Raw genomic sequence first — 27,500 nt, forward strand, 5'->3', positions numbered from 1 at the left:
CACATACACATACAAACATACATATATACACCCACACATACACATACAAACATACGTATATACACCCACACATACACATACAAACATACACATAAACACACACACATACACATACAAACATACACATACACACCCACACATACACATACAAACATACATATAAACACACACATACACATACAAACATACACATACACACACACATACACATACATATACACACACACAAACACACGCACATATACACACACACCCATATACGCACACACACGCACATGCACACGCATACACACATATGCATAAACACACACACATACACATATACACATACACACCCACATACACACACATACACTCACATACATATACACACAACATACATACACACACATACACATACACATATACACACACATACACACACACATACACACTCATCCTGTCACACAATACAGACACACGCACCCCCACATACACATATACACACCCATATAAACACACATATAAACACACACATATACACACACACAAACATACACATAGACACACACACACGCACACACATACAAACACATGCACATACATACACATACACACATATACATCAACCCACACACATACACATATACACATACACACCCACATATACACACACACATACATACACACACACACACATATACACATTCATGCACACCCACACACATACACATACACACACATACACACGCACACACACACATACACATATACACACATACAGATATACACATGCACATACACACACATATACACATTCACACACACACACACACACACACACATATACACACACATAAAAGTATGTGTGATGAACTTGTACTTACAGAATTACATTTTACTTTGCTCAAAAACTGTATGAATCATGTAAGATGCTGTCAATCTGTTTTTTAGATTAGAATCAGTCTGACCATTGGGGCACAGACAGCCTCACACAGGGGAGCTCACACCTTCAATACATCATCTGGGCCAACACGACACCAAATGATAAAGTTCACTTGAGAATGTAACTTTTCATAAAAGTTTTGCAATTTACATATGAAAGAACGAAAACCAACCTGGCCATTCTAAAAGTTGTGAGACTTAACAAACAATCCAGGTCTTTCTCAAGATACAATTTCAGTTGCATCACACTGTAAACATTTGCTATAAATTCTGCGTTTTGCAATCTTATTCTCCACAACCACCTGATGAAGGAGCAGTGCTCCGAAACCTAGTGCTTCCACATGTTCGACTCTAACCTGGTGTTGTGTGATTTTTAAATCTGTCATTCACCCATCTCCTGACGGTTGAGCATACATCTCAAGGTCAGGACAGCGGCCCTCCGCAGGGATACAAATCGACTCCTTCTTTGGTCGCTCCACGATGGATCTCTCTGATGACTGTTCCCGTTCGTTGGTTGGCTCATTGGGATCATTGCTGACATCTTGGAAGAATTCCTGGAGTCTCATTGGTCTGATGAATTCCTCACAACTTTACTCAAGTATTCTTGTTGGTGATGGGGACAAAGGGAGACTAAATTTGATTTGCGTTTCAACTTGATTTTATGAACAAAGTATTGAAACAGTTTGTAACATCATTTGGAAATGCATACAAAGGTTCTAAATCAGTTGTGTACAGTCTATGCAGAGAGAAAAGAACCAACAAACCATTGGAATATTGACATTTCTCAAACCTTCTGTATCGTTGTGGAAAGAAAGGCATTTTGTACTTGGGCAGGCAATGATCTCTGTTCAGTGTCAGGCACCAAGAGGGTCTGAGAACTGAAAGGACGATGTGATCATTTGTCAGAAAGACCTGAGACTGTGTTGTTTCCCTGTTACACCTTGGCAACAGCTGCCTGAACCTTTAGTGCATCCCTCAGTGTGTTGTCACAGATCTGGGAGTGTGCTTGGCTGTCACACTCATTTGGGGTCAACTGTTTCCAGTGGTCTGCCAATATAGTGCCCTCGTGGCCTAATGGCTGTGGCACTGGCCTCTGAAATCTGGGATTTCAGGGATTTCATTTTTAAGCCTGCTCTTTGCAGTGGCTGATTTTCATCCCATGTCAACTTCATCTCAATCCAAATTGACTGGATTTTTTAACTACTCTGTTAAAAATCATTGTGCCTGTGTTGAGATCATGGCAAATGCTGTTTAATAGAAACTTGCACAAGGTAATTCCGGGATTTGGGAGATCTTGGGGTGCATTGTCTGAAAGAGACAGCACAGCCACAATGGGCTGAATGCCCGCGAAGATTCTGTTGATTTGTCCTCAATGCAGCTTTTTGCAACATCTTCACTTACTCCTTCCCCACGAACTGCAAATATCTTGAAAGTGCTGCACAAAATAACATTGAGCCCTTTGCTATTTTCCTGTCTGCTCCATTTTCCTCAGACTTGAGATGTGCAAAGTTGGAGTTTGAAGGTGGTAAAAACAATGACTGCAGATGCTGGAAACCAGATTCTGGATTAGTGGTGCTGGAAGAGCACAGCAGTTCAGGAAGCATCCAAGTAGCTTCGAAATCGATATTTCGGGCAAAAGCCCTTTTGCCCGAAACGTCGATTTCGAAGCGAGGTCGATGCTGCCTGAACTGCTGTGCTCTTCCAGCACCACTAATCCAGAAAGTTGGAGTTTGGTTGATTTCTCATCTGTCCGTTTGGGGAGAAATGGGAGGCGGGATCAATTTATCAAGCAGCCAACAATTTAGCATGAGATGGAAGGGGTAAAAAAACAATCAGTGAGCATCTAACACTCAGAAACACACACAATGAGAGGTCAGGATGCAGTATTTAAAGGCTGCCATCGGCAACCTGCACGTGGGGCCCCAGTGGCCTAATGGATAAGGTACTGGCCTCCTAAGCCAGTGATTGTGGGTTCAAGTCCCATCTGGGGTGTCTCTGTGGCTTATCCTCTATTTCTAATCTATTTTGGAAAAATCCCCATCTCTGCATTCAGTTGATGGTCAGTGGTATCCAACATGATCTTGCACAAGATTTTCGAGGATCTGCAGGATTGAATGTTGAAGGTGGTCATCAAGTGGCTGCTGTTTCTGGATGGGGACGAGATTCCTGAGTGTGCGGTTGGAGAGGTTGCTTTTGGAAGCCAGCTCTCATCACACTCTCATCAACAAACCAACCCTTCAACACTGATCCCTCCAGAACATTGGATATTACTGACAGAGAATACCCTTGCCAACGTTTATAGGTGCACCATCGACAGCATTCTGTCTGGATGTATCACTACCTGGTATGGCAACTGTACCATTCAAGATCGGAGACGGTTACAGAGAGTGGTGAACTCGGCCCAGACAATCACAAAGGCCAACCTCCCATCTATCGAATCCATCCACCAGGCCCACTGTCAAGGAAAGGTCTCCAGCATTCTCAAAGATCCATCCCACCCTGGCAATGTTTTTCTACAACCTCTACCATCGGGGAGAAGGTACAGAAGCCTGAACACACGCACCAATCGGTTTTGAAACAGTTTCTACCCTACTGTTGTTAGAATACTGAACGGTCTCACAGACTCTTAGTATTCGCCTGTACCTGTGTTTTTGTTCCTGCTGCTGTTTCCCTATTATTTACTTATCTATGCTACTGAACTCTGTGAGCTGCCTGTATTGCTTACAAGACAAAACTTTTCACTGTGCCTGTCATTACTTGCAAATCAAATATTTTCAATGAATCTTCCACCTTTAGGATTACTGTTATCTTGGTCCAACTCATTGAATGTAAATATAAATTATTGAGTGTGGAATAACTTTATTTCACCTGCATTTTTTCCTGTTAAATGAGTTTGGGAGAAGATTTGTAGCTCGGGTGCAAGTTGTTGTGGTTCTGTTCGCCGAGCTGGGAATTGTTCTTGCAAACGTTTCGTCCCCTGTCTAGGTGACATCCTCAGGTGCTTGGGAGCCTCCTGTGAAGCACATCTGTGATGTTTCCTCCAGCATTTATCATGGCCTGTCTCTGACGCTTCCGGTTGTCAGTTCCAGCTGTCCACTGTAGTGGCTGGTATATTGGGTCCAGGTCGATGTGTTTGTTGATAGAGTCTGTGGATGAGTGCCATGCCACTAGGAATTCCCTGGCTGTCCTCTGTTTGGCTTGTCCTATAATGGTAGTGTTGTCCCAGTCGAATTCATGTTGCTTGTCTTCTGCGTGTGTGGCTACTAAGGATAGCTGGTCGTGTTGTTTCGTGGCTAGTTGGTCTTCATGGATACGGATCGTTTGCTGTCTTCCTGTTTGTCCGATGTAGTGTTTTCTGCAGTCCTTGCATGGGATTTTATACACTACATTGGTTTTGCTCATGTTGGGTATCGGGTCCTTCGTTCTGGTGAGTTGTTGTCTGAGAGTGGCTGTTGGTTTGTGTGCTGTTATGAGTCCTAGTGGTCGCAGTAGTCTGGCTTTCAGTTCAGAAATGCTCCTGATGTATGGTAGTGTGGCTAGTCCTTTGGGTTGCGGCATGTCCTCGTTCCGTTGTCTCTCCCTTAGGCATCTGTTGATGAAATTGCGAGGGTATCCGTTTTTGGCGAATACTTTGTATAGGTGTTCCTCTTCCTCTTTTTGTAGTTCTGGTGTGCTGCAGTGTGTTGTGGCCCTTTTGAATAGTGTCCTGATGCAACTTTGTTTGTGTGTGTTGGGGTGGTTGCTTTCATAGTTTAGGACTTGGTCTGTGTGTGTGGCTTTCCTGTAAACCTTTGTGGTGAATTCTCCGTTCGGTGTTCTCTGTACCATCACGTCTAGGAATGGGAGTTGGTTGTCCTTTTCTTCCTCTCTAGTGAATCGGATTCCTGTGAGTGTGGCGTTGATGATCTGGTGTGTGTTCTCTATTTCTGTGTTTTTAATTATTACAAAGGTGTCACCAACTAGCCACGAAACGACACGACCAGCTATCCTTAGTAGCCACACACGCAGAAGACAAGCAACATGAATTCGACTGGGACAACACTACCATTATAGGACAAGCCAAACAGAGAACAGCCAGGGAATTCCTAGAGGCATGGCACTCATCCACAGACTCTATCAACAAACACATCGACCTGGACCCAATATACCAGCCACTACAGCGTACAGCTGGAACTGACAACTGGAAGCGGCAGAGACAGGCCACGATAAATGCCGGAGGAAACATCACAGAAGCACTTCACAGGAGGCTCCCAAGCACTGAGGATGTCACCTAGACAGGGGACGAAACATTTGCAAGAAAAATTCCCAGCTTTCCTGTTAAATGCCAACAGGACAGTACAGAGGTCAAACAAGCTCAATGGTTGTACAGTTCGATGAACTCAAAGCAGCCATGCAGAGTTTAAAAGATATTAGGTCCGAGATTAACTTAATTTGAATGGAGATAATGCAGTGAGAGGGTTTTAATTGGAGAGAATGTTTAAATTGAAAGTATCCCCAGAAGGGATGTAAACCACAGGCAGTAGCTTAGAAGATCAGAGATGTAGCTGTTAGGTCACTGGGACAACACGTGCTTCTGGGGCCATGTCAGGAGAATTGATCCCCTCAACCTTGGTTGTGTTCATGTCAGAACAATGCTGCATTCTCCCAACATTTATGTTCACCAACATTTCACGAGTTTCATCCCACCATCAAACTCACCATGGACTACTGTTTAGTATCTGTCTCATTCTTGGACACATGCATCTCCATCAAGGATGGGCACCACAGCACCTCACTCAACCACAAACCCACCCTCAACATATTAAAACAGCCGTCCCCTCTGTACAAGCCGTACACTTACACAGGATCTGTTCAGGTGAGGGGGAATGTGAGGGGCACTTGGAAGTCCACAAGGATGCCCTGATAAGAATGTGATACGATGCTTAACTCATCAATCGCCAGTTCTGTCATGCCCCAGGGAGAAACTGCAATGACCTCCTCAGGAGACAGACACGAGCTGCAACCAACAGGGTACCCTTCATTGTCCAGTACTTACCAGGAGCTGAGAAACTACGTCACATTCTCCACAGCCTGCAACACATTATCGATGAGGATGAGCACCTCGCCAAGACCTTCCCCACCCCTCCACTTCTCACCTTTAAACAGCCACCAAACCTTAAACAGACCATTGTTCACAGCAAACTGCCCGTCCTTCAGGACAACACCAAACAACCCTGTCACAGCACACACTGTAAAACGTGTCAGAGTCTCACCATGGATACCGCCATGACACATGGGGACATCTCCCACCATGTACGCTGCAGGTACTCATGTGACTCGGTCAACATTGTCTTTCTCATACGCTGCAGGGAAGGATGCCCAATGCATGGTACATTGGCGAGACCGAGCAGAGGCTACGGCAACAGATGAATGGGCACCGCGTAACAATCACCAAACAGAGGTGTTCCCTCCCAGTCGGAGATCACTTCAACGATCAGGGACTTTCAACCTCGATCTTTCAGGTAACCATCCTCCAAGGTGGACTTTGGGACAGGCAACAACGAAAAGTGGCCAAGCAGAGGCTGATAACCACGTTTGGTATCGATGGGGATGGCCTCAACTGGGACCTTGGGTTCATGTCACACTACAGCTGACCCCACTGCACTACACACACACACACACACACACACACACACTCATCCTGTCACACAATACACATACACACTCCCACACTCACACCCACACACACACCTTCTCACAGATGTATACCCCATTACACTCAAACACATACACATACACACACTCTCACAGACACTCACACCATCGCCCCCTCCCACGCACACCCAAATGCACACACTCACTCAGTCTCCCCTGCACACAAACACACATATACGTTTGTGGGGTGTATTTGTACGTTCAGAATTATCTTTAGTTTTTCTCAAAAACTGCATAAAACCACGGAAGATTCTGTAAATGCCACTTTAGAAATAGAATCAGTCTGACCGAACATTGGGACACAGACAGATTTTAACCTCACATCTTCAATGCATTATCTGAGCTGAGATGGCACCGATTGTTAAAACTCTATTGAGAATGTAACTTTAACAAAGGTCTGGGATGTGCATAACAAGGAACTGAAACGAACATGATCATTCTAAAAGATGAAAGACTTCAGCTCAATTTGTTTAATATTACATGCCATGACACTGCAAACCTGTTGCCAAAACTTCAGTGTTTTACTATCCTGCTCCACAACCACATGATGAAGAAGCAGCTCTTCGAAAGCTAGTGTTTCCCAATAAACCTGTTGGACTATAACCTGGTGCTGTGTGATTTGTAACGTTGTCCGCCCCAGTCTAACACCGGCTCCTCCAAATCATAACCTTTATGTCAATGACTGGTGCGTTTTGGATGATAATGTAAAACATAACAATAGAAACCATCCAAAGTTGGGGCTTGATGTTTTCAAGTCATTACACTCTGACTTTTTCCCTGGTAGTTTACTCCATTATGGGATTGTTTTTATTCATTTCTAGGGCGTGAACATTGCTGGCTAGATCAACATTTATTGCCTCTCCCTAGTTTCCCCTGAAAGGTGATGGGGAGCTATCTTTTTGAACCACTGCGATCCATGTGCTGCCTGTATCTCCTTTCGAACTGATTGAAGATTTAACAGGAGGGAGTCGGCCATTTTGGATTTGTTCCATACATTCACATCACTTGTATGACCCTTTGATATTTTCCTTATACATTCTGTGTCTGATGCCTCCTCTCTCATTACACCTGATGAAGGAGCAATGCTCCGAAAGCTCGTAATTTCAAATAGACCCATTGGACTATAACCTGGTGTGGTGTGATTTTTGACCATTTGTTGGAGGTAAACCTACAATGAATCAATGGAGGGTGTTCCAGGATTGTGACTGAGCTACAGGGAAGGAATGCGATATGTTTCTGACTAGGCCAGCGTTTATTGCCCAGAGGGTGAGTCAACCACATTGCTGTGGGTCTGTAGTCTCACCAGGTTTTCTTCCTGAAAGGAGAATATGGAACCAGTTAGCTTCCTAACAAACCTCAATAGCAATATATGGTTCCCATCAGACAAAGCTCCTCCTGAGCTGAGATTTCACCACCTTGTATGGTGGGATTACAGTCCATCTCCCCCACCCCATGAACTTGGTGTTCTGGATTCCTACTCCAGGTCTAGCACTGCACCACCATCTCCCCTTATTAACTGGAATTGAGATCAAACAGACACAGGGTGCTGATCAGAGTTCATGTTTAAAAACATAACAGCCCAAATGGGATATGAACTCACAACCCCTGGCTTTGAACATGGACACCCTGTTCATGATGCATCTGAGGTGAGATACCATGTTAGACACCCACGAAAATTGATAGCTCTGTCTTTGGTTGTGCTCCAAAGATCTTAAAAATGAGGAAATTCAGCTCCTGGAGCCTGCTTTGTCATTCCACATGATCATGGCTGATCTCATCTCAGTCTCAACTCCACTTTCCTGCCTGCTCTCCATAACACTTCAACCCAACTACAGCCTGCATGTAGTGATCCCTTTTCATGGCACAAGGCACTTCATAGGAACCACATTCAGGAAACCGTTACACATGGACGGAAACCTTGGCCAAAGAGAGGAACACCTTGAGATCCTGAGACCCCAAGGGAGAGGGGTGGAGATCTTTACAGAGTGACTTCCAGGGGGTACCATCCAGTCACAGACAGTGATGTCCAAGCAATGAATAACAGGAAGCCAATCTGGCCTTTAATTTCCTGAATTATTCTTGTTGCCATTCTTAAAGAAAGAAACAACATTGGGTATACTCCAGTCCTCTGGGAATTCTCCTGGGACTATAAAGGATACAAATATTTTGTACAAATCCGTAGCAATTTCCACACCTGCCTCTCTCAGGATTCTATGATAGATTCCATCAGGTCTTGGGGACTTGTCTACCTTAATGCTTTTCAAAACACCCAACACCTCCTTTTTAATATTGACATGCTCTAGAATATCAAAATACAAGACTCACCATCCACCATGTCATAGAGTCATAGAGATGTACAGCATGGAAACAGACCCATCAAGCCAACTCGTCCATGCCGAACACATATTCTAATCTAATCTCGTCCCATTCGCCCACACTGGGCCCATATCCCTCTCGACCCTTCCTATCCATATCAGTGAGCAGTGTAGGTTTCTTCCCTCCCGCCCCCCTGACCATGTACTCACTTTCTTTGTCTGATTTTCTTCCTTTTAAAAGTGCCGTTGTTTTGAGGTTTTTTTCTCCAAAGTTGCAGAATAAAACAGTAATTGCTGCTCCTGGAATTTGAGGAAATCACCCCCAACACCTAAAATGCCTCAAAAAAGGGGCAGCTCTTACAGTCACAACTTTTTCCCATCCTCCATCTTGGACTACCCAGAATCCTTTGGAAATACCAATGCAGTTTATTCATTAAGAACCTCACCCACTTCCTCCGGCTCCATGTGTAAATTCCCTCCTTTGCTCTGAGAAGACATACCCTTTCCCTGGTGACCTGTTGCTTGTTATCCCTCTGTAAAATGCCTTGGAGGTTCCTTCATCCTGTTTTCCATAAACATTGCATGGTCCCTTCAAATTCTCTATTTCCTAGTTTGAGTTCATTCCTGTTATCTCCAGGGCTCTGACTGTCTTCAGTTTCTTGAACCTTACTTATACCTTCTCCCTCTTTCTGCCTAAGACTTAACATCATAACACGTCTGAACAGGTCAACGAAATATATCGACAGGAACCATCGACAGCATCAACCTGCATTTATTGAGTTATCTTTCAAAACCAATTCAGTGCATTTGAAATACTGTGTGGTATCACTCACTGTAATAAACACTCTCCTTGAATATGGTGAAGAGAAAGTAATGGCAAATTATAAAATTACCAAAATAATGCATGACAATGGTTCGTAAATATATGTTTATAAATTACTGTACAGATACTTATAGAAATTAAATAAGGAGGAACAAATATCATCGACAATTAACCATACACTTCACAATATTTCACTTTCACTGTAGAATTGTAGTTTTAAGATCAAAGTTTTTCTGAAGTTGATCAGATCTCACCCCATCTAATACTAATCCTTTATACCTTTCTCCCCAAACTTGAGGTGAGAATTCATCTGTTTCAGAGGATTGCCTTATTTGATGAGCTGTTCCTTGATATATAATAAGTACAATCCCACAGACCTTGTCATGATTGCACCTTGTCTAAAGTCTGAATCAAATCATTCAACAGCAGACAATTCCCAAGAGGTTAATGAGCAAAAGTCCCATTCAATGTTTTCAAGTCTCCATTCTCCTTACGTAAAAAAATATACAAAAGTTAAATACCACAAGTGCTGGAAATCTGCACTAAAATCAGGAAATATTGAAATGCAGGTCGGGTAGCATCTGTGGAGAGAAGCACAATTATCAATTTGCAATATTCATTTTGTTTTTTTCAGCAGATGCTTCCGAACCTGAGAGTTTCACCACTTACTGTTTATATTCTTAATGTAGATCATGCCCTTGGAGTGATTAATGTGAATGGAATGTTAAATATATCACTGAGATGTGCTGGTGAAGGGCATTGTTTCGTAAATACATGCAGCACTGACAAAGAGAGGCTGGTGTGAGAATTGTTCCCCACGTTATTACAGTTCCAGACAGATACCCCAAATTGTTAAGCTCCCAGGTGAGCAGGGATGAAATGGTTTTCTTTCTTCATTTACCTGGATCCTTGGTTGGTCACTAACAGGTTAATTTAAAAAGGGACCCTTTCTTGTGGATGTCTTCCTCCCAAACCAATTGAATTGGTGTTTAAAAGTATCCAATTAAACCTGGATATGTTGAATTAATAAAGGTGCGAATCTATTCATATCAGAATGCAAAAAGATTATTGTAACTCACATACACATAGATTAGGAAGAGAAGGAGTTGCAGGTAGATAGCACAGTGAAGAAGGCATTTGATCCACTTGCCTTTATGAGTCAGTGCATTGAGTATAGGAATTGGGATGTTGGGTTGTGGCTGTACAGGATATTGGTTATGCCACCTTTTGGAATACTGCGTTCAAATCTGGTTTCCCTGCTATAGAAAGATGTTGTAAAACTTGCAAGCATTCAGAAAAGATTTACAACGGTGTTGCAAGGGTTACAGGGTTTGTGCTCTCGGGGGAGGATGAATAGACTGAGGCTATTTTCTCTGGAGTGTTGGAGGCTGAAGGGTGGCGTTATAGAGGTTTATAAAATCATGAGGGACATGGATAGGGTGAATAGCTTCAGTCTTTTCCCCAGGGTGGGGGAGGACAAAAACAGAGGGGAAAAGGTTTACGGTGAGAGGAATAATAATTTAAAAGGAACCTTAGGGGCAACCTTTTCACGCAGAGGGTGGTGCTTATATGGAACATACTGCAAGAGGAAGTGGTGGAGGCTGGTACAATAACAACATTTAGAAGTTAAAAGTCACACAACACCAGGTTATAATCCCACAGGTTTATTTGGAAGCACTGGCTTTCAGAGCGCTGCTTCTTCATCAGGTGAAGACAACCACCCAGTGAAGGAGCATCGCTTCGAAAGCTAGTGCTTCCAAATAAACCCGCTGGGCTATAACCTGGTGTTGTGTGATTTTTAACTTTGTCCACCCCAGTCTAACACCGGCTCCTCCAAAACATTTAAAAGGCATCTGGATGGGGGTTTATGAACAGGGAGGGTTTAGAGAGATATGGGCCAAATGCTGGCAAGTCGGACTAGATTAATTCAGGATATCAGGTCGGCATAGACGAGTTGGACCAAAGGGTCTGTTTCCGTGCTGTATAACTCTAAGACTCCGTAACATTTAAAAGGCAGCTGGATGGGGACATGAATAAGAAGGCTTCAGAGGGATATGGACCAAATGCTGGTTTGTGGGACTAGATAACTTTCGGATATCTGGTTGGCATGGACGAGTTGGAGCGAAGGATCTGTACAACTCTGTGACTCTGTAAGTGTAAGCTTTCTTGGGAGATTTTGACTTTTGTTACAGAGCCTTTTTAAATGACTGAGACATTTTAATTTGTGCTTATTTGATTTAATTGGTTTCTTTTAATTTGTTTTCAGAGTCGTGTAAGGAGACTTCTGAAAAGTAGGCTGTCAGTAGGTTAGAAGACGGAATAGGTTATGCTGCATTCTGCAATTACAGCGATGATGATATGCCAAGTGTAATACTTCAACTGGCTTGGCATTGATTTATTGGTTAATACTCTTAGCCATTGAAGTTATAACATCTTCAGTTGAGAGTGAAAGCATATATCTTGGGAGGATATTTAATTGCTCTAAAGATACCACGTATCTGAAAGTTCCCTACAGTTAATAGATCAATGGGACAGGAATTACCTATTATATCACAAAGTAAGTCTGTTTCTCTCTGCTGAACTTCTACTCAACTAAAGATTGACTCTGCCTGTTGCGTGACATGGCTTTTAATTTCCACTGATCAACCAGATGAACATTAGTAACATAATGTAATTAAACTCAACTTTCCTTCAGTATTCCTGTTGGTGATGAAGACAAAGGGGGACAAAATTGGTTTGCGGTTCAACTTGATTTTATTAACAAAATATTAAAACAGATTGTCAGCATTTCCCAAATTCCCACAAACTTTACTCTCTCTCCAGCTCTATCCATCTGAGAAAGGATATTAACTGGAACAATCCATGTTGGGCCATTGGAATCATTTCAACTCCCCCTCCCACTCTGCCGAGGACATGGAGGTCCTGGGCCTCCTTCACCGCCGCTCCCTCACCACCAGACGCCTGGAGGAAGAACGCCTCCTCTTCCGCCTCGGTACACTTCAACCCCAGGGCATCAATGTGGACTTCAACAGTTTCCTCATTTCCCCTTCCCCCACCTCACCCTAGTTCCAAACTTCCAGCTCAGTAACTGTCCCCATGACTTGTCCGGACTTGTCCTACCTGCCTATCTCCTTTTCCACCTATCCACTCCACCCTCTCCTCCCTGACCTATCACCTTCATCCCCTCCCCCACTCACCCATTGTACTCGATGCTACTTTCTCCCCACCCCCACCCTCCTCTAGCTTATCTCTCCACGCTTCAGGGTCACTGCCTTTATTCCTGATGAGGGGCTTTTGCCCGAAACGTTGATTTTGAAGCTCTTTGGATGCTGCCTGAACTGCTGTGCTCTTCCAGCACCACTAATCCAGAAATTGGAATCTCCTTCCTGTCCCGATATAGGGCTGGCTCTTTTCCACAAAGGGGGGTCTCGCAAGTTCAGGCAGATCTTTCTACTGAGGCAGGAAACGATTTCTCTTCATTCTGAGGCACCAAGAGGGTCTGAGAAATGAAGGGACGATGTCATAACTGGTCAGAAAGGCCTTAGACAGTGTTCTTTAACTGTTACACCTTGACAGCAGCTGCTCCATACTTTGAGGTCAACACTTTCCACAGAGAGTCCAAGGTGGAAGCGATAGGGGTCTAATGGATAAGGCACTGGCTTCCTTAAGCTTGTCATAGTTGGTTCAAGTCCCATCTGGGGGGCTTGGGTTTTAAGCCTGGGCTTTGTTGATGATTTTCGTTTCATGTCAACTTCATCTCAATCCATGCTGACTGAATATTTCACGCTGATTGATGATGTCACTTCCACCCCATCATGGCCACTCCCACAACCACTTCCACCCTTCACAATTCCTCATGCATCACACGTGACATCACTTCCGCCCTTTACATCATCGCTGATGCCACATGCTCAGTGACTCCCGCCACCCCGACTGCCCTGGTCACCACCACTTCCGCCACTCCCCTGCATTCTACTGACGTGCCCCCCCACAGAACCCACTGTCACTATCCCCACCCCCCAGAACCCCGAGGGGAACACTACCCCTGCTCATGACTCCACCCCCATTCGCCCCACCATCACACCCACTCCAGTTACAGGTTCCACACTGGACAGGACTGCTCCGAGTGCTGTCTCACAGGAGTCGAGTGTTGGTCATAAACCAGCTGGTGCCTGCCATGCTGTGGTACCGGCTGGTCACTTTGGTCCCTCCTCCTGGTTTTGTCGCTGACATCCAGAGAATGTTGGTTCACTTCTTCTGGGACAAAAAGATGCACTGGGTCACTGCGCAGGTCCTGAGTCTCCATATTGAGGGGGGCGGTCAGTCGCTGGTGTGCGTTCACACCCAGGTAGCGACGTTCCACCTTCAGACCTTGCAGCGATACCTTTACATTGAGCCTCCCCCTCGGCGGGGTGCCCTGGCGACGTATTTTTTCCACCAGGTGCGTAACCTCAACTACGAGACTCAGCTCCTGTTCAGGGACCGTGATGGTTTGGAGGTCACTCTCAGGACACTGCCTGTCTTTTACCAGGACCTGCTCACGGTCTGGAACATGGTCGAATCGCGTCACGCCTACCCTCCGGCAGGAGTAACGGCTGTCGTCAGGGAGACGTTGCTCAGGAATCCGCACCTCCGTACTCGTGGGTTCGAGTGACTGTCGGAGGGGAGGGCCGTGACTGTGAGGGTGACCAGGGTCGGGGACGTGCTGGATGGTGGGGGCCTGGGCTGGACGCTGCCGCAGGATATAGCGAGCAGGGCAGCGGTAGACGTCCGGTACGTGGCCACCACCATCCGACACCTTAAAACGACGGTGCTCAGACCCCACGTAGTGCCCCAGTTGGAGGATGCTCAGGTGTGCGGTGGGATCCCGTCTGCACTCACTCCTGCCCGGACGGAATTTCACATTGGCCCCAGGGTCCTGTACTTCCTGCGGGAGCCTGTGCCCCACATCCTGAGCTGTCTCCGGAGTTTTAGTTTTGTCCCTTTCAGGGGTGTATCACACAGGGCCCTGTACAGACTGCTGCTGCACACCCTCATCCACCTCCCGGACACACCCTGGCGTGCCCATTTACCACCGGGCGGTGGGGATCATCCCCAGTGAAGGGCTCTCTACATGGGAGTCCTCCCCCTTTCTCACGGGGATCTGGGGTGGAGGGTATTGCACGCGGCAGTCCACAGATTGTGGTGGTTCACGGACTCCCAGCCCAACTGCTTGTTCTGTGGTGCTGTGGAGTCCATGGAACAGGGCGCTTGCACTCCCTTTTTAGCTTTCTGGGAAACCTTCTCCTCCGTTTCTGGTTGGACTTCAGCCCCACACTCCCCATCATTGGGCACCCAGTGCCGAGGGGGGAGGGTTGGTCAGAGGATCTCCTCGTGGGTCTGCTCCTGGGCCTGGCCAAACTGGTTGTTCGGGTCAATCGCCTGACCCTCTTCCGTGGTTACATTCGAGCCCGGGTGTCCCTGGAGAAGGAGCACGCAGTGTCTACCAACATCCTTGAGCTGTTCAGAGAGTGCCCTCCCCCTCACTGTTTGGTCACACAGCATTGCCCTTTGATGCTTGTCACTGGCCACTCGGGTGTTTCCTTTCTTCCTGGTGGTGGGAATTGAATAAAGATTTGTACATCTGTTGTCTTTCACTGTGTCTCACACCTGCACACACACAACATGGGTGCTGGGAAAATATAAGCACTACCACAGTTAGGCAGCAGTGCGGGGGTAAAGAGAAAAACATATATAACCAGGAGATTCAGAATCCCCTCAGTCCAGGGCACTGACTCTGTGCTGGCTGAGCCACAGTCAGTGTGTTCGTGCAAAACAAAACAAAACTTAAAAGCTGCCATTTTAACATCACACATGTAGCCCCAGTGGCCTAATGGATAAGGCACTGGCCTTCTAAGCCAGGGATTGTGGGTTCGAGTCCCATCTGGGGTGTCTGTCACTTGCCCTGTGTCAACTTGATTGCTAGTCTACTTTGGGAAAATCTCCATATCTGCATTCAGTTGATGGGAAGTGGTACCCAATGATTTCTTACACAAGATTTGCATGATTGAGGTGAATTCTTTGAAAGAGAAAGCACAGTCACAATGGCTGAAAACCTACTGAGATTCTCCTGGGGATGGCATGGTGGTTCAGTGGGTAGCACTGCTGCCTCACAGTGTCAGGGACCTGGCTTCGATTCCTCCCTTGGGTGTCTGTTTGTGTCGAGTTTGCACATTCTCTCCATGGGGTATTCCGGGTGCTTTGGTTTCCTCCCACAGTCCAAAGATGTGCAGGTTCGGTGGATTGGCTTTGGGGAATGCAGGGTGAGAGGATAGGGGTTGGGCCTGGATGGGATGCTCTTCAGAGGGTCAGTGTGGATGTGATGGGCTGAATGGCCTGCCCTTCTCACGCGAAGTCTTTTATGAACAGGTTTGGAGCAGATGGTCAGAGCTCCACTGCAGGACCCAGTCAAGGCTTTGCTAAGGTTTGGCATTCAGGTGTGTTTTCCTCTTCTCCTGTCCCTGATCTTCCAGAATCTTCTGAGGCTTTGGCCAATACGGTCATGAGCTGGGTTCACATCATCCAATGGGGTCACACCAATACCCTTCACTGTTGTCATGCCAGGAGCTATAAAGTGGATTGACTCAGGCTGACACTTCTCCAATATTCAACCCACAGTCTGGTTGGAACTGGTTCTTCTTGAAACATTGTAGTCCTTTGATTTTAGTTGCACTGTTCTCTGGAGCTGAGAGCTGCTGTTTAATTTAGTTTGACCAATTTTCTGTCAGGTCAAATTTCTCCAGATGAGGATCAATTGAGAATGCCTGATTTTGTTGCCATGGTCACCTGACCACACAGGATTGAGATCAGCTGCACAGTGAAGATTTCAACAAAATCAAAACCCCAAATTAGACTTGAGCCCACAATCACTGGTTTAGGAAGTTAGTGCCTTATCTATGAGATCACTGGGGCTCCAACAGATGGAGCTACCAATCTATGGACAAAGCAGCTTCTGTTTTGGTTATGTTGGTATCAGACTAAGCTATATTCTGTCAACATTACCACTTGAACAACAGATTACCTGCATGTTTGGTATTTATGATGATGTCCAATATGTCAATGGAAATGATTGAAATCTGGGTGTTCAAGGTTGGAACTGATGGGTCTGTGGCTATGCATTTGGGTCCTTACCTTTCTTAGTCAAGGTATTGAATACAATTGCAAGGAGGCTATGATGGAGATGTGAGGTAGTTAGGCCATCGTTGGAGAACTTGGAGTGCCACATCCACAGATTGGACAAACATTTGTGGGAAGGCAACTGCTGAAAATCACCAGGCTCTGAGTCAGAGTCGGGGTTCACCAACAGAGTTTATTGTCCAAGGAAATCCCGGAGCTCCGGGGAGAGAGCAGCACCAACAGCACAGTGGTCAGCTGTGATTCTTCTCTCAACCCGGAGCACATGGTCAAGATACTGTTATACATTTTGTGATATAATAGGTCAGTGATGAGGTTATTGTCTCTGTAACATGGCTTGTTTATTGTCAACATTGCAGAATCCTTGATCGTTTTGGTGCAGTTATTGTCAGTTCCAGCGTGGCCTTTGTTAATTTCAGTGCAGTTGTTGTCAGTTTCAGCGTCTGCGCTGAAGTCAGTTGCTGTAGTAATGGGCGCTAATCACTCTTCCTGAGAAGGACGATTACTGCAGCCCTGGCTATTATCACTCTGTATTGAGGCTGTATCTAACATTTCTATCAAAGCTGTTGTCTGACCCAGACCCTTCGGCGGGCAGTGTATGTTATTCATGTGTATTGTCTCTCCCATCCGCCTTAAACTAATCAACTCGGTTGTGAGTGCAATGTGCTGGCATTCTGGTGGCCCCAGGCAGTGTCTATGTTTGCACTGCTGTCTCTCTCCATTTGTGGTCCAGCGGCCATCTTGTGCGCCAAGTGGCCAACTTATGGCTCAGAGGCCATCTTGTGTGTCCGTGTGCCTAGTGTCACCCTGCCCCGTGCCATCTCCCACTTCACTTTGTGGTCAAGGAGGCGAGGGTATTAACTGGAACAATCCATGCTGGGCCATTGGAATCTCCTTCCTGTCCCGATATAGGGCTGGCTCTTTTCCACAAAGGGGGGTCTCGCAATTTCGTGCAGATTTTCTCTCTCTCCAGATTTTGATTATTTAAAAAATATACTTTATTCATAAAAGATCAAATAGTAACGCACACACAGGTTCTAAATCAGTTGTGTACAGTCTATGCAGAGAGAAAAGAACCAACAAACGATTGGAATTTTGACATTTCGCAAAGTTCTGTGTCGTGACAAAAAAGGCATTTTGTACTTGGGCAGGAACCGATCTCTGTTCATTGTCAGGCACCAAGAGGGTCTGAGAACTGAAAGGATGATGTGATAATTTGTCAGAAAGACCTTAGACTGTGTTGTTTCCCTGTTACACCTTGGCAGCAGCTGCCCGAAACTTTAGTGTATCCCTCAGTGTGTCGTGACAGATCTTGAAATATGCTCGGCTGTAGCACTCGTTTAAGATCAACTATTCCCAGTAGAGTATTGTCACTGAGTTTTTGTGGCTTAATGGGTTAGACTGTAGATTCTGATGTAGTGGATTGGAGGTTCAAATCCCTTTTGGGGTGTTGACGTTTTAAGCCTGGTCTTTGTGGTGGCTGATTTTCATCCCATATCAACTCCATCTCAATCCAAATTGACTGGATTTTCCAACTACTCCGTTAAAAATCACTTGCCTGCTTCGAGATTATGGAAAATGTTCTTCAGTAGAAACTTACACAAGGTAATTCCAGGGTTTGGGAAATCTTGGGGTGAATTGTCTGAAAGAGACAGCACAGCCCCAATGGGCTGAATGCCCACTAAGATCCTATTGAAGTGTCCTCAATGCAGCTTTTTGTAACATCTCCACTTCCTCCTTCCCCACTAACTGCAAATATCTTGAAAGTGCTGCACAAAATAACATTGAGCCCTTTTCCTCTCTGCTCCATATTCCTCAGACTTGAGTTGTGCAAAGTTGGAGTTTGGTTAATTTCTTGTCTGTCCGTTTGGGGAGAAATGGGAGGTAAGATCAATTTTATCAAGCAGCCAATGATTTAGCGTGAGATGGAAGGGGGAACAACCAATCAGTGTGAGTATAAAACTCAGAGAAGAACACAATATGAGAGGTTCAGGGTGCAGTATTTACAGGCTAAGGGACTGGATAAGGGACTGGCCTCTTCATCCTGGAAGTGTGGGTTCAAGTCCCATCTGGGATGGCTAACTTTTAAGCCTGGTCTTCACGGCTGATCTTCTTTGTCTGATGTCAATTCGATTTCTCATCTCCCCTGGAATCATCCCCAGGTCTGTGTTGGGTTTGGTGGGATGTTGTGTCAGAAAAATACAGAACTTTGTGGGGACTGCAGAATATGATGTTAAATCCCCCCTCTCTCTATGTCGCATTTGGACGGATCAGTCAAAAGTGTCGTCTTTTTTTGAATAAAATCTCTAACTTGAAATAAACGAAAGAGGTCCCTGTTCGGTAGCTTGTGTTTCTGTGCTAACTGATCGAAGGACATCATTGTGTCTCCCTCAAACAAATCACCCACGCAAGACACACCCCTAACTGCCCAATGTTTGGATCCTGAATCTATCATCCCCGGTTGAAAACCCGGCATACCCAGTGTAAGAGAAGAATTCTTGCCAATATTGCCTTCCCTCTGCCGAATTGCCCTCCATGCTTTAACAGTATCGATAACTATTGGGTTATGGCAATATTCACTTACTGTCCTCATTTTGTCCAAACACAGCAAGCGAGTAAGGGGTCACCTTAGCCTGGGAGGTTTCAATATCTAACAATATTGAAAGAGGGTCCCCACAAGCCCAATCACTCATGTAGGATAAAAGTGAGCTTCGTTGGTAGCTTTTAATGTCTGGGAGATCCACTCCCCCCAGTCTGTGAGACAATCGCAGTTTAGCTCATTTAATGAGGGGCCACTGACGATGTCAAATAAAGGGGCTGAAACAGACGTTCAGTCTCCTGAATGTTTGCTTCTCGAAAATCGGGTGGAGCATCCATATAGGGTATAGTAAACAAGGGAGAATATTCATCTTAATAAGCGCTATCCGACCCAACCACGAGACCAGAAGGGCCTCCATCTTTGAAGGTCTTGTTTGATTTTGTCAAATAATTGAACAAAATTGGCTTTGAACAGCCGATTCAGAACTGGAGTAATGGACATGCTCAAATACACAAAACCCCCCTGTGACCATTTAAATGGGAATCGATATTCACCCTCAAGACTTAACACTTTCATAAGACCACCCATAGGCATAGCCTCTGATTTTGAAAGATTTATCTTGTCCCCCAAAAAGGTGCCAAACACACAGATGCATGCTAACAGGCGAGGGACTGAAACTGCTGGATTTGATGAAAGAATGAGGACATCGTCCACATACAATAAACTCTGATGTAAATTTGACCCCACGTCTGGAGCTGATATATTGGGATCCCTATGAATGGCCTCCACCAATGATTCAATCCTCACTGTAAAAAGCAGTGGGGAAAGGGAACAGACCTGTCGGCTGACCCAAAAAATGTTAAAATTGCTTGATCACACCCTGTTGGTGATGGTTGCAGTGAGAGGGTCATTGTGGAGAACCTTTACCCATCTTATAAAAACTTCGCCCAAAACAAACCGCTCCAGAGTATAGAAAAGGTACACCCTCTCAACTCGGTCAAGCGCCTTCTCTGTATCTAGAGAAATCACCAATCCCTATATTGACTGTTGTTGACACACTTGAATTACATTAAGCAGCCTCCTAACATTATTGGAGGATCTGCGGCCCTTTATGAAGCCCGTCTGGTCCTCTTTAACAATAGAAGGTAACACAGTCTCACAGTAACACGTAATGGCTTGAGGGACTCTCCTTTTCCTAGCGAGATATGCTCAGTATTTACCAGACCTGTCACCATGATCATATAACCTTTGCTTTGCAAAAGTAAGCTCGTTCTTTGCTGTCTGCGTGAGCACGGAATTCAATGCAGACCGCAACACCATAATCTTCTGTAACTTGAACAACGAGGGCCTGTCAAAGTAGGCCTTCTCAGCTGCCTTCAACCGTGCTTTGAGGAGACGTTGCTGCTCACCCTTCTGCCGCCTCTTACTGGCAGAGTAGGAAATAACTAACCCACTGGCATAGGATTTGGCAATTTCAGAAAGGAAGGATTGGCTACTAACCGAGCGTGAGTTAATGCCTAGGAATGCCCAAAGCTTCTGAGAGAACTGCTCCACAAATGTATTATCCTTGAGGATAAAGGAATCCATTTGCCAGTGACTTGGACCCACTGTAACATCCTTAATCTTAGCCAACAGGTACACTGGAGTGTGATCAGAGATGGTAATATTACCGATCGTACAAGGTGCCACCAAGTCCAGGGTTGCCACGGGGATTGGAAAAAAATCAATCCTGGTGTGACATCTGTGTGGATTGGAAAAGAAAACCGTAAAATCCCTGCCTGTAGGGTGGAGACACCTCCAGATGTCCACCAACCCTCACTCCACACACAGATCCACTAATTGTTTAGTTTGTACAGAGGGAGTCGGGGGCCTTTTGGCAACATCTGCACTGTGGGATCCATGAGACAGTTAAAATCTCCCCCTTTAGTGATATGCCAGGACACAAGACTGATCAATTTGAAAACGCATCTAGCAAAATGTTGAGGGGATGAGCTTGAGGGCAAGAAACATTTATAACACCATATTCTTCCCCATTTATCAATGCTATTAGAGTTACAAACCTCCTGTGCGTGTGTCTTTAACACACTCTCGTAACTTAAATGTAAGATTACTCCTCACCAATACAGCCACTTCCCTACTTCTGGTATTCAGTGATGTGAAGTAAACCTGACCAAAGCCATTCTTCTGTAGTTTCAAATGCTCCCTGTCATCCAAGTGCGTCTCCTTTAACAAAGGATTATCCACATTCTCCTTTCTAAGACTCAAAAGTACCTTCTTCCTCTTAATTGGTGAGTGACTTCCCTTCATATTCCACGTTCACCATTTAATCAAGTCATTACATTCTGCAGTAAAATTTAAATTCCAGAGAGGAGGAACTCGAACCACAAATCACTGAGCCTTAGTGTCATATGATCCATCAAATATAAAAACTACATAAACTGAAACCACGACATTTAACAAACCTACAAAACTATCAAAGAATAAAAGCAATACAAACCACCATATAAAGTGCCAATGGCGCTGAATTGGGGAACTCACCTCCTGCCCAAAGGGGGTAACTACCCATCCCAAACAGCCCATAAGTGGGCATCTAGCCATCCCAACCATTTTCTCTCCTTCTCGCTAGAGCCGTACCACAAACACAAGCAGAATAGAAAGTAAATATACCATAGAATAGCAAAATGAATAAAGAAAAAAAACATTTAAGATCGATGGGGTAAATACCCCACCCATCCTCTGGTATAACTTAGACAATAGACAATAGACAATAGATGCAGGAGTAGGCCATTCTGCCCTTCGAGCCTGCACCGCCATTCAATATGATCATGGCTGATCATTCCTAATCAGTATCCTGTTCCAGCCTTATCTCCATACCCCTTGACTCCACTATCTTTAAGAGCTCTATCCAATTCTTTCTTAAAAGAATCCAGAGACTGGGCCTCCACTGCCCTCTGGGGCAGAGCATTCCACACAGCCACCACTCTCTGGGTGAAGTAGTTTCTCCTCATCTCTGTCCTAAATGGTCTACCCCGTATTTTTAAGTTGTGTCCTCTGGTTCGGCACTCCCCCATCAACGGAAATATGTTCCCTCCTGCCAGAGTGTCCAGTCCTTTCATAAGCCTATACGTTTCAATCAGATCCCCTCTCAGTCTTCTAAACTCAAGGGTATACAAGCCCAGTCGCTTCAGTCTTTCCGTGTAAGGCAATCCTGCCATTCCAGGAATTGACCTCGTGAACCTACGCTACACTCCCTCAATAGCCAGAATGTCTTTCCTCAAATTTGGAGACTAGAACTGTACACAGTACTCCAGGTGTGGTCTCACCAGGGCCCTGTACAGCTGCAGAAGCACCTCTTTGCTTCTATACTCAATCCCTCTTGTTATGAAGGCCAGCATGCTATTAGCCTTCTTCACGACCTGCTGTACCTGCATGCTTGCCTTCATTGACTGGTGGACAAGAACACCCAGATCTCTCTGAACAGCCCCTTTACCTAATTTGATACCATTGAGGTAGTAATCTGCCTTCCTGTTCTTGCCACCAAAGTGGATAACCAGACATTTATCCACATTAAACTGCATCTGCCATGCATCTGCCCACTCACCTAACTTGTCCAGGTCACCCTGTAATCCCCTAACATCCTCATCACATTTCACCCTACCACCTAGCTTTGTGTCATCAGCAAATTTGCTAATGTTATTGCTGATACCATCTTCTATATCATTTACATATATTGTAAAAAGCTGCGGTCCCAGCACGGATCCCTGCGGTACCCCACTGGTCACTGCCTGCCATTTCGAAATGGAGCCGTTAATCACTACCCTTTGTTTCCTATTAGCCAACCAATTCTCTATCCAATCTAGTACTTTGCCCCCAATCCCGTGCGCCCTAATTTTACTCACTAACCTCTTGTGTGGGACTTTATCAAAAGCTTTCTGAAAGTCCAGGTACAGTACATCCACTGGATCTCCCTCGTCCATCTTCTGAGTTACATCCTCAAAAAATTCAAGAAGATTAGTCAAGCATGATTTCCCCTTCATAAATCCATGCTGACTCTGTCCTATCCTGTTACTATTATCCAGATGTGCCGTAATTTCATCCTTTATAATAGACTCCAGCATCTTTCCCACCACTGAGGTCAGACTAACTGGTCTATAATTTCCTGCTTTCTCCCGCCCACCCTTCTTAAAAAGTGGCACAACATTAGCCGCCCTCCAATCCTCAGGAACCAACCCCGATTCTATTGAACTCTGGAAAATAATCACCAGCGCATCCACGATTTCCCGAGCCACCTCCTTCAGTACACTGGGATGCAGGCCATCAGGTCCCGGAGACTTTTCAACCTTCAGACCTAACAGTCTCTCCAAAACCAAATCCTGGCAAATAGAAATTCCCTTAAGTTCAGGTCCTTCAGCCACTGTTACCTCAGGGAGATTGCTTGTGTCTTCCCCAGTGAACACAGATCTGAAGTACCCATTTAATTCCCCTGCCATTTCTTCGTTCCCAGTAATATATTCCCCTGCTTCTGTCTTCAAGGGCCCAATTTTTGTCCTAACCATTTTTTTGCCTTGGACATACCTAAAAAAGCTTTTACTATCCTCCTTTATATTCTTGGCCAGTTTACCTTCGTACCTCATTTTTTCTCTGCGTATTTCCTTCTTACTAATCCTCTGTTGTTCTTTAAAAACTTCCCAGTCCTCCGTTTTCCCGCTTATCTTTGCTAAGTTATACTTTTTCTCTTTTAACCTTATATGTTTCTTTACTTCCCTTGTCAGCCACGGCCGCCCATGTCTCCTCCTGGGATCTTTCTTCCTTTTAGGAATGAACTGATCCTGCATCTTCTGCATTATACACAGAAATATCCGCCATTGTTCCTCCACGGTCTTCCCTGTTAAGGTATTAAACCATTGAACTTTGGCCAGTTGTTCCCTCATAGCTCCATATTTCCCTTTATTCAACTGAAATATTGTCACTTCAGATTGTACCCACTCCCTCTCAAATTGCAGATTGAAGCTTATTGTATTATGGTCACTACTTCCCAATGGCTCCTTCACTTCGAGGTCACTGACCAATTCTGGTTCGTTACACAATACCAGATCCAGAATCGCCTTATCCCTGGTCGACTCCAGCACCAGCTGCTCTAAAAATCCATCTCTGAGGCACTCCACAAAGTCTCTTTCTTGAGGCCCGATACCATCCTGATTTACCCAGTCTACCTGCATGTTAAAGTCCCCCATAACAACTGTAGTAACATCTTTGCGACAAGCCAATTTCAGCTCCTGATTCAACTTACCTCCAACATCCAGACTACATTTTTGGGGGCCTGTAGATGACTCCCATGAGGATCTTTTTACCCTTAGTGTTTCGAAGCTCTATCCACACTGACTCTACATCCCCTGACTCTAGGTCCCCCCGCGCAAGGGACTGAATATCCTCCCTTACCAACAAGGCCACCCCACCCCCTCTGCCCGTCAGTCTATCCTTACGATAACACGTGTAGCCTTGAATATTCATTTCCCAGGCCCTGTCCCCATGAAGCCACGTCTCAGTTATCCCCACAATATCGTATCTGCCACTTTCCAAAAGAGCCTCAAGCTCATCCACCTTGTGTCTAATGCTTCGTGCATTCATATATAGAATTTTTAATTTGTTACTGCTCTCACTTCACTTAGAAATTGAAAGTACACATCTCAACCGCCACAAAACACAGTTTAAACCGGATTATTACCAATCGGGAAAACAAGGAAAAGAAAGCTCCAACTGGACTTCCTCGGTTTTTTTAAAAAAAACAAAGACATAACCAAACAACACTATTTGTAGATACTAAATTGTTCAGATTCGGTTAATTTGTCCACAAAGTCTCTTGCCTTCTCCGATGTATCAAAGAGATGTACGGATCCATGTAAGGTTATCGGAGCACCGCCGGATACCTCAGAGAGTACTGGATCCCAAACTCCCTCAGTCTTCTCTTGGCAGAAACATTATCCGTCAGGGGGCGGGAAGTAAACAGCCAGGGCTGACAAAGGAAGTCAGGAAATGTATCATAGGCAAAGAGAGAGCCTACAAAGTGGCCAAGAGCACTGGGAAATCAGAAGATTGGGAAGACGACAAAAACAAACAGAGGATAACAAAGACATAGAAATAGGAAGGAGAGGATCAAATATGAAGGTAAGCTAGCCAGTAATATTAGAAATGATTGTTAAAGTTTCTTTCAATACATAAGAAACAAATGAGAGGCAAAAGTAGAAATTGGGCCATTCCAAATTGATGCAGGAAGGTTCGTGAAGGGAGATAAGGAAATGGCTGAAGAACTTGGTAAATACTTTGTGTCAGTCTTCACAGTGGAAGACATGAGCATTATCCTAACAATTAAGGAGCATCAGGGGGCAGATTTGAATATGGTAGCCATTACAAAAGAGGAAGTGCTAGAAAAGTTAAAAGGTCTAAAAATTGATAAATCTCCCGGCCCCGATGGTCTCCATCCTAGAGTTCTGAGGGAGGTGGCTGAGGAAATAGTAGAGGCTATTTTTAATCTTTCAAAAATCACTGTAGTCAGGGAAATTCCCAGATAATTGGAAAATCACTGTTGTAAACCCCTTGTTCAAGAAAAGATCAAGATAAATGATGAAAAATTATGGGCCGGTTAGCCTAACCTCGGTTGTAGGTTAAATTCTAGGATCCATCATGAAGGATGAGATTTCTAAATACTTGGAAGTGCAGGGTTGGATTAGAACAAGTCAGCATGGATTTAGTAAGGGGAGGTCATGCCTGACAAACCTGTTAGAATTGTTTGAAGAGGTAACAAGTAGGTTAGACCAGGGAAACCCAGTGGATGTTATCTACCTAGATTTCCAAAAGGCATTTGATAAGGTGCCTCACGGGAGACTGCTGAGTAAGGTGACGGTCCATGGTGTTCGATGTGAGCTACAGGCATGGATTGGGAATTGGCTATCTGACAGAAGGCAGAGAGTTGGGATAAAGGGTTCTTTCTTGGAATGGCAGCTGGTGACAAGTGGTGTCCCGTAGGGTTCAGTGTTGGGGCAACAGCTGTTCACTTTATATATTAATGATCTGGATGAAGGGACTGGGGGACATTCTGGCGAAGTTCACCGATGATGCAAAGTTCAGCAGACAAGCAGGTCGTTCTGAGGAGGTGGGGAGGCTGCAGAAAGATTTAGACAGTTTAGGAGAGTGGTCCAGGAAATGGCTGATGAAATTCAACCTGAGCAAATGCTCGGACTTGCACTTTGGAAAAAGGAATACAGGCATGGACTATTTTTTAAACAGGAGAAAATTCATAAAGCCAAAGTACAAAGGGATCTGGGAATGATAGTCCAGGAATCTCTAAAGGTTGACTTGAAGGTTGAGTCCGTGGTTAAGAAAACAAATGTAATGTTACAATTTATCTCAAGAGGGTTGGAATGTAAAAGCAGCGATGTCCTTCTGAGACTTTATAAAGCTCTGGTTAGGCCCCATTTGAAATACTGTATCCAATTTTGGGCTCCACACCTCAGGAGGGACATACTGGCACTGGAGCATGTCCAGCGGAGATTCACACAGATGATCCCTGGAATGGGAGGCTTAACATACAATGAACAGCTGAGGATCCTGGGATTGTATTGATTAGAGTTTAGAAGGTTGAGGGGAGATCTAATGCAAATTTACTAGATAATGCATGGCTTAGAAAGGGTGGATGCTGGGAATGTGTTTCCATCAATTTAGAATGGAAATGAGGAGACATTTCTTCAGGCAGAGAGTGGTGGGCCTGTGGAATTCATTGCCGTGGAGCGCAGCAGAGGCCAGGACGTTAATTGTCTTCAGGGCAGAGAATGATAAATTCTTGATCGCGCAAGGAATTAAGGGTGAACGATGAGAGTGCCACGAAGTGGCGTTGAAATGCCCATCATTCACGATTGAATCGGGGGGTGGACCCGATGGGCTGAATGGCCTTACTTCCATTCCTATGTCTTAGGCTCATCGTCGTAAGGTTTTCTTTTCTGGTTTACCACCGCTGAGAAGTCCTGGAAAGGCATGA

At 45.0% G+C, this 27,500-nt stretch overlaps 2 non-coding genes across 2 annotated transcripts; both read left to right on the top strand.

The window, feature by feature from the left end:
• Positions 1 to 2,843: 2,843 nt before the first annotated feature.
• Positions 2,844 to 2,916, top strand: trnar-ccu (transfer RNA arginine (anticodon CCU)). Its single transcript has one exon. It is a non-coding gene; the product is annotated as a tRNA-Arg (tRNA).
• Positions 2,917 to 15,614: 12,698 nt separating this feature from the next.
• trnar-ucu (transfer RNA arginine (anticodon UCU)) lies at positions 15,615 to 15,687 on the top strand. Its single transcript has one exon. It is a non-coding gene; the product is annotated as a tRNA-Arg (tRNA).
• The last annotated feature ends 11,813 nt before the right edge of the window (positions 15,688 to 27,500 follow it).

Source organism: Chiloscyllium punctatum, chromosome 18 (genome assembly GCF_047496795.1).
Source record: "Chiloscyllium punctatum isolate Juve2018m chromosome 18, sChiPun1.3, whole genome shotgun sequence".
Lineage (NCBI taxonomy): Eukaryota > Metazoa > Chordata > Chondrichthyes > Orectolobiformes > Hemiscylliidae > Chiloscyllium > Chiloscyllium punctatum.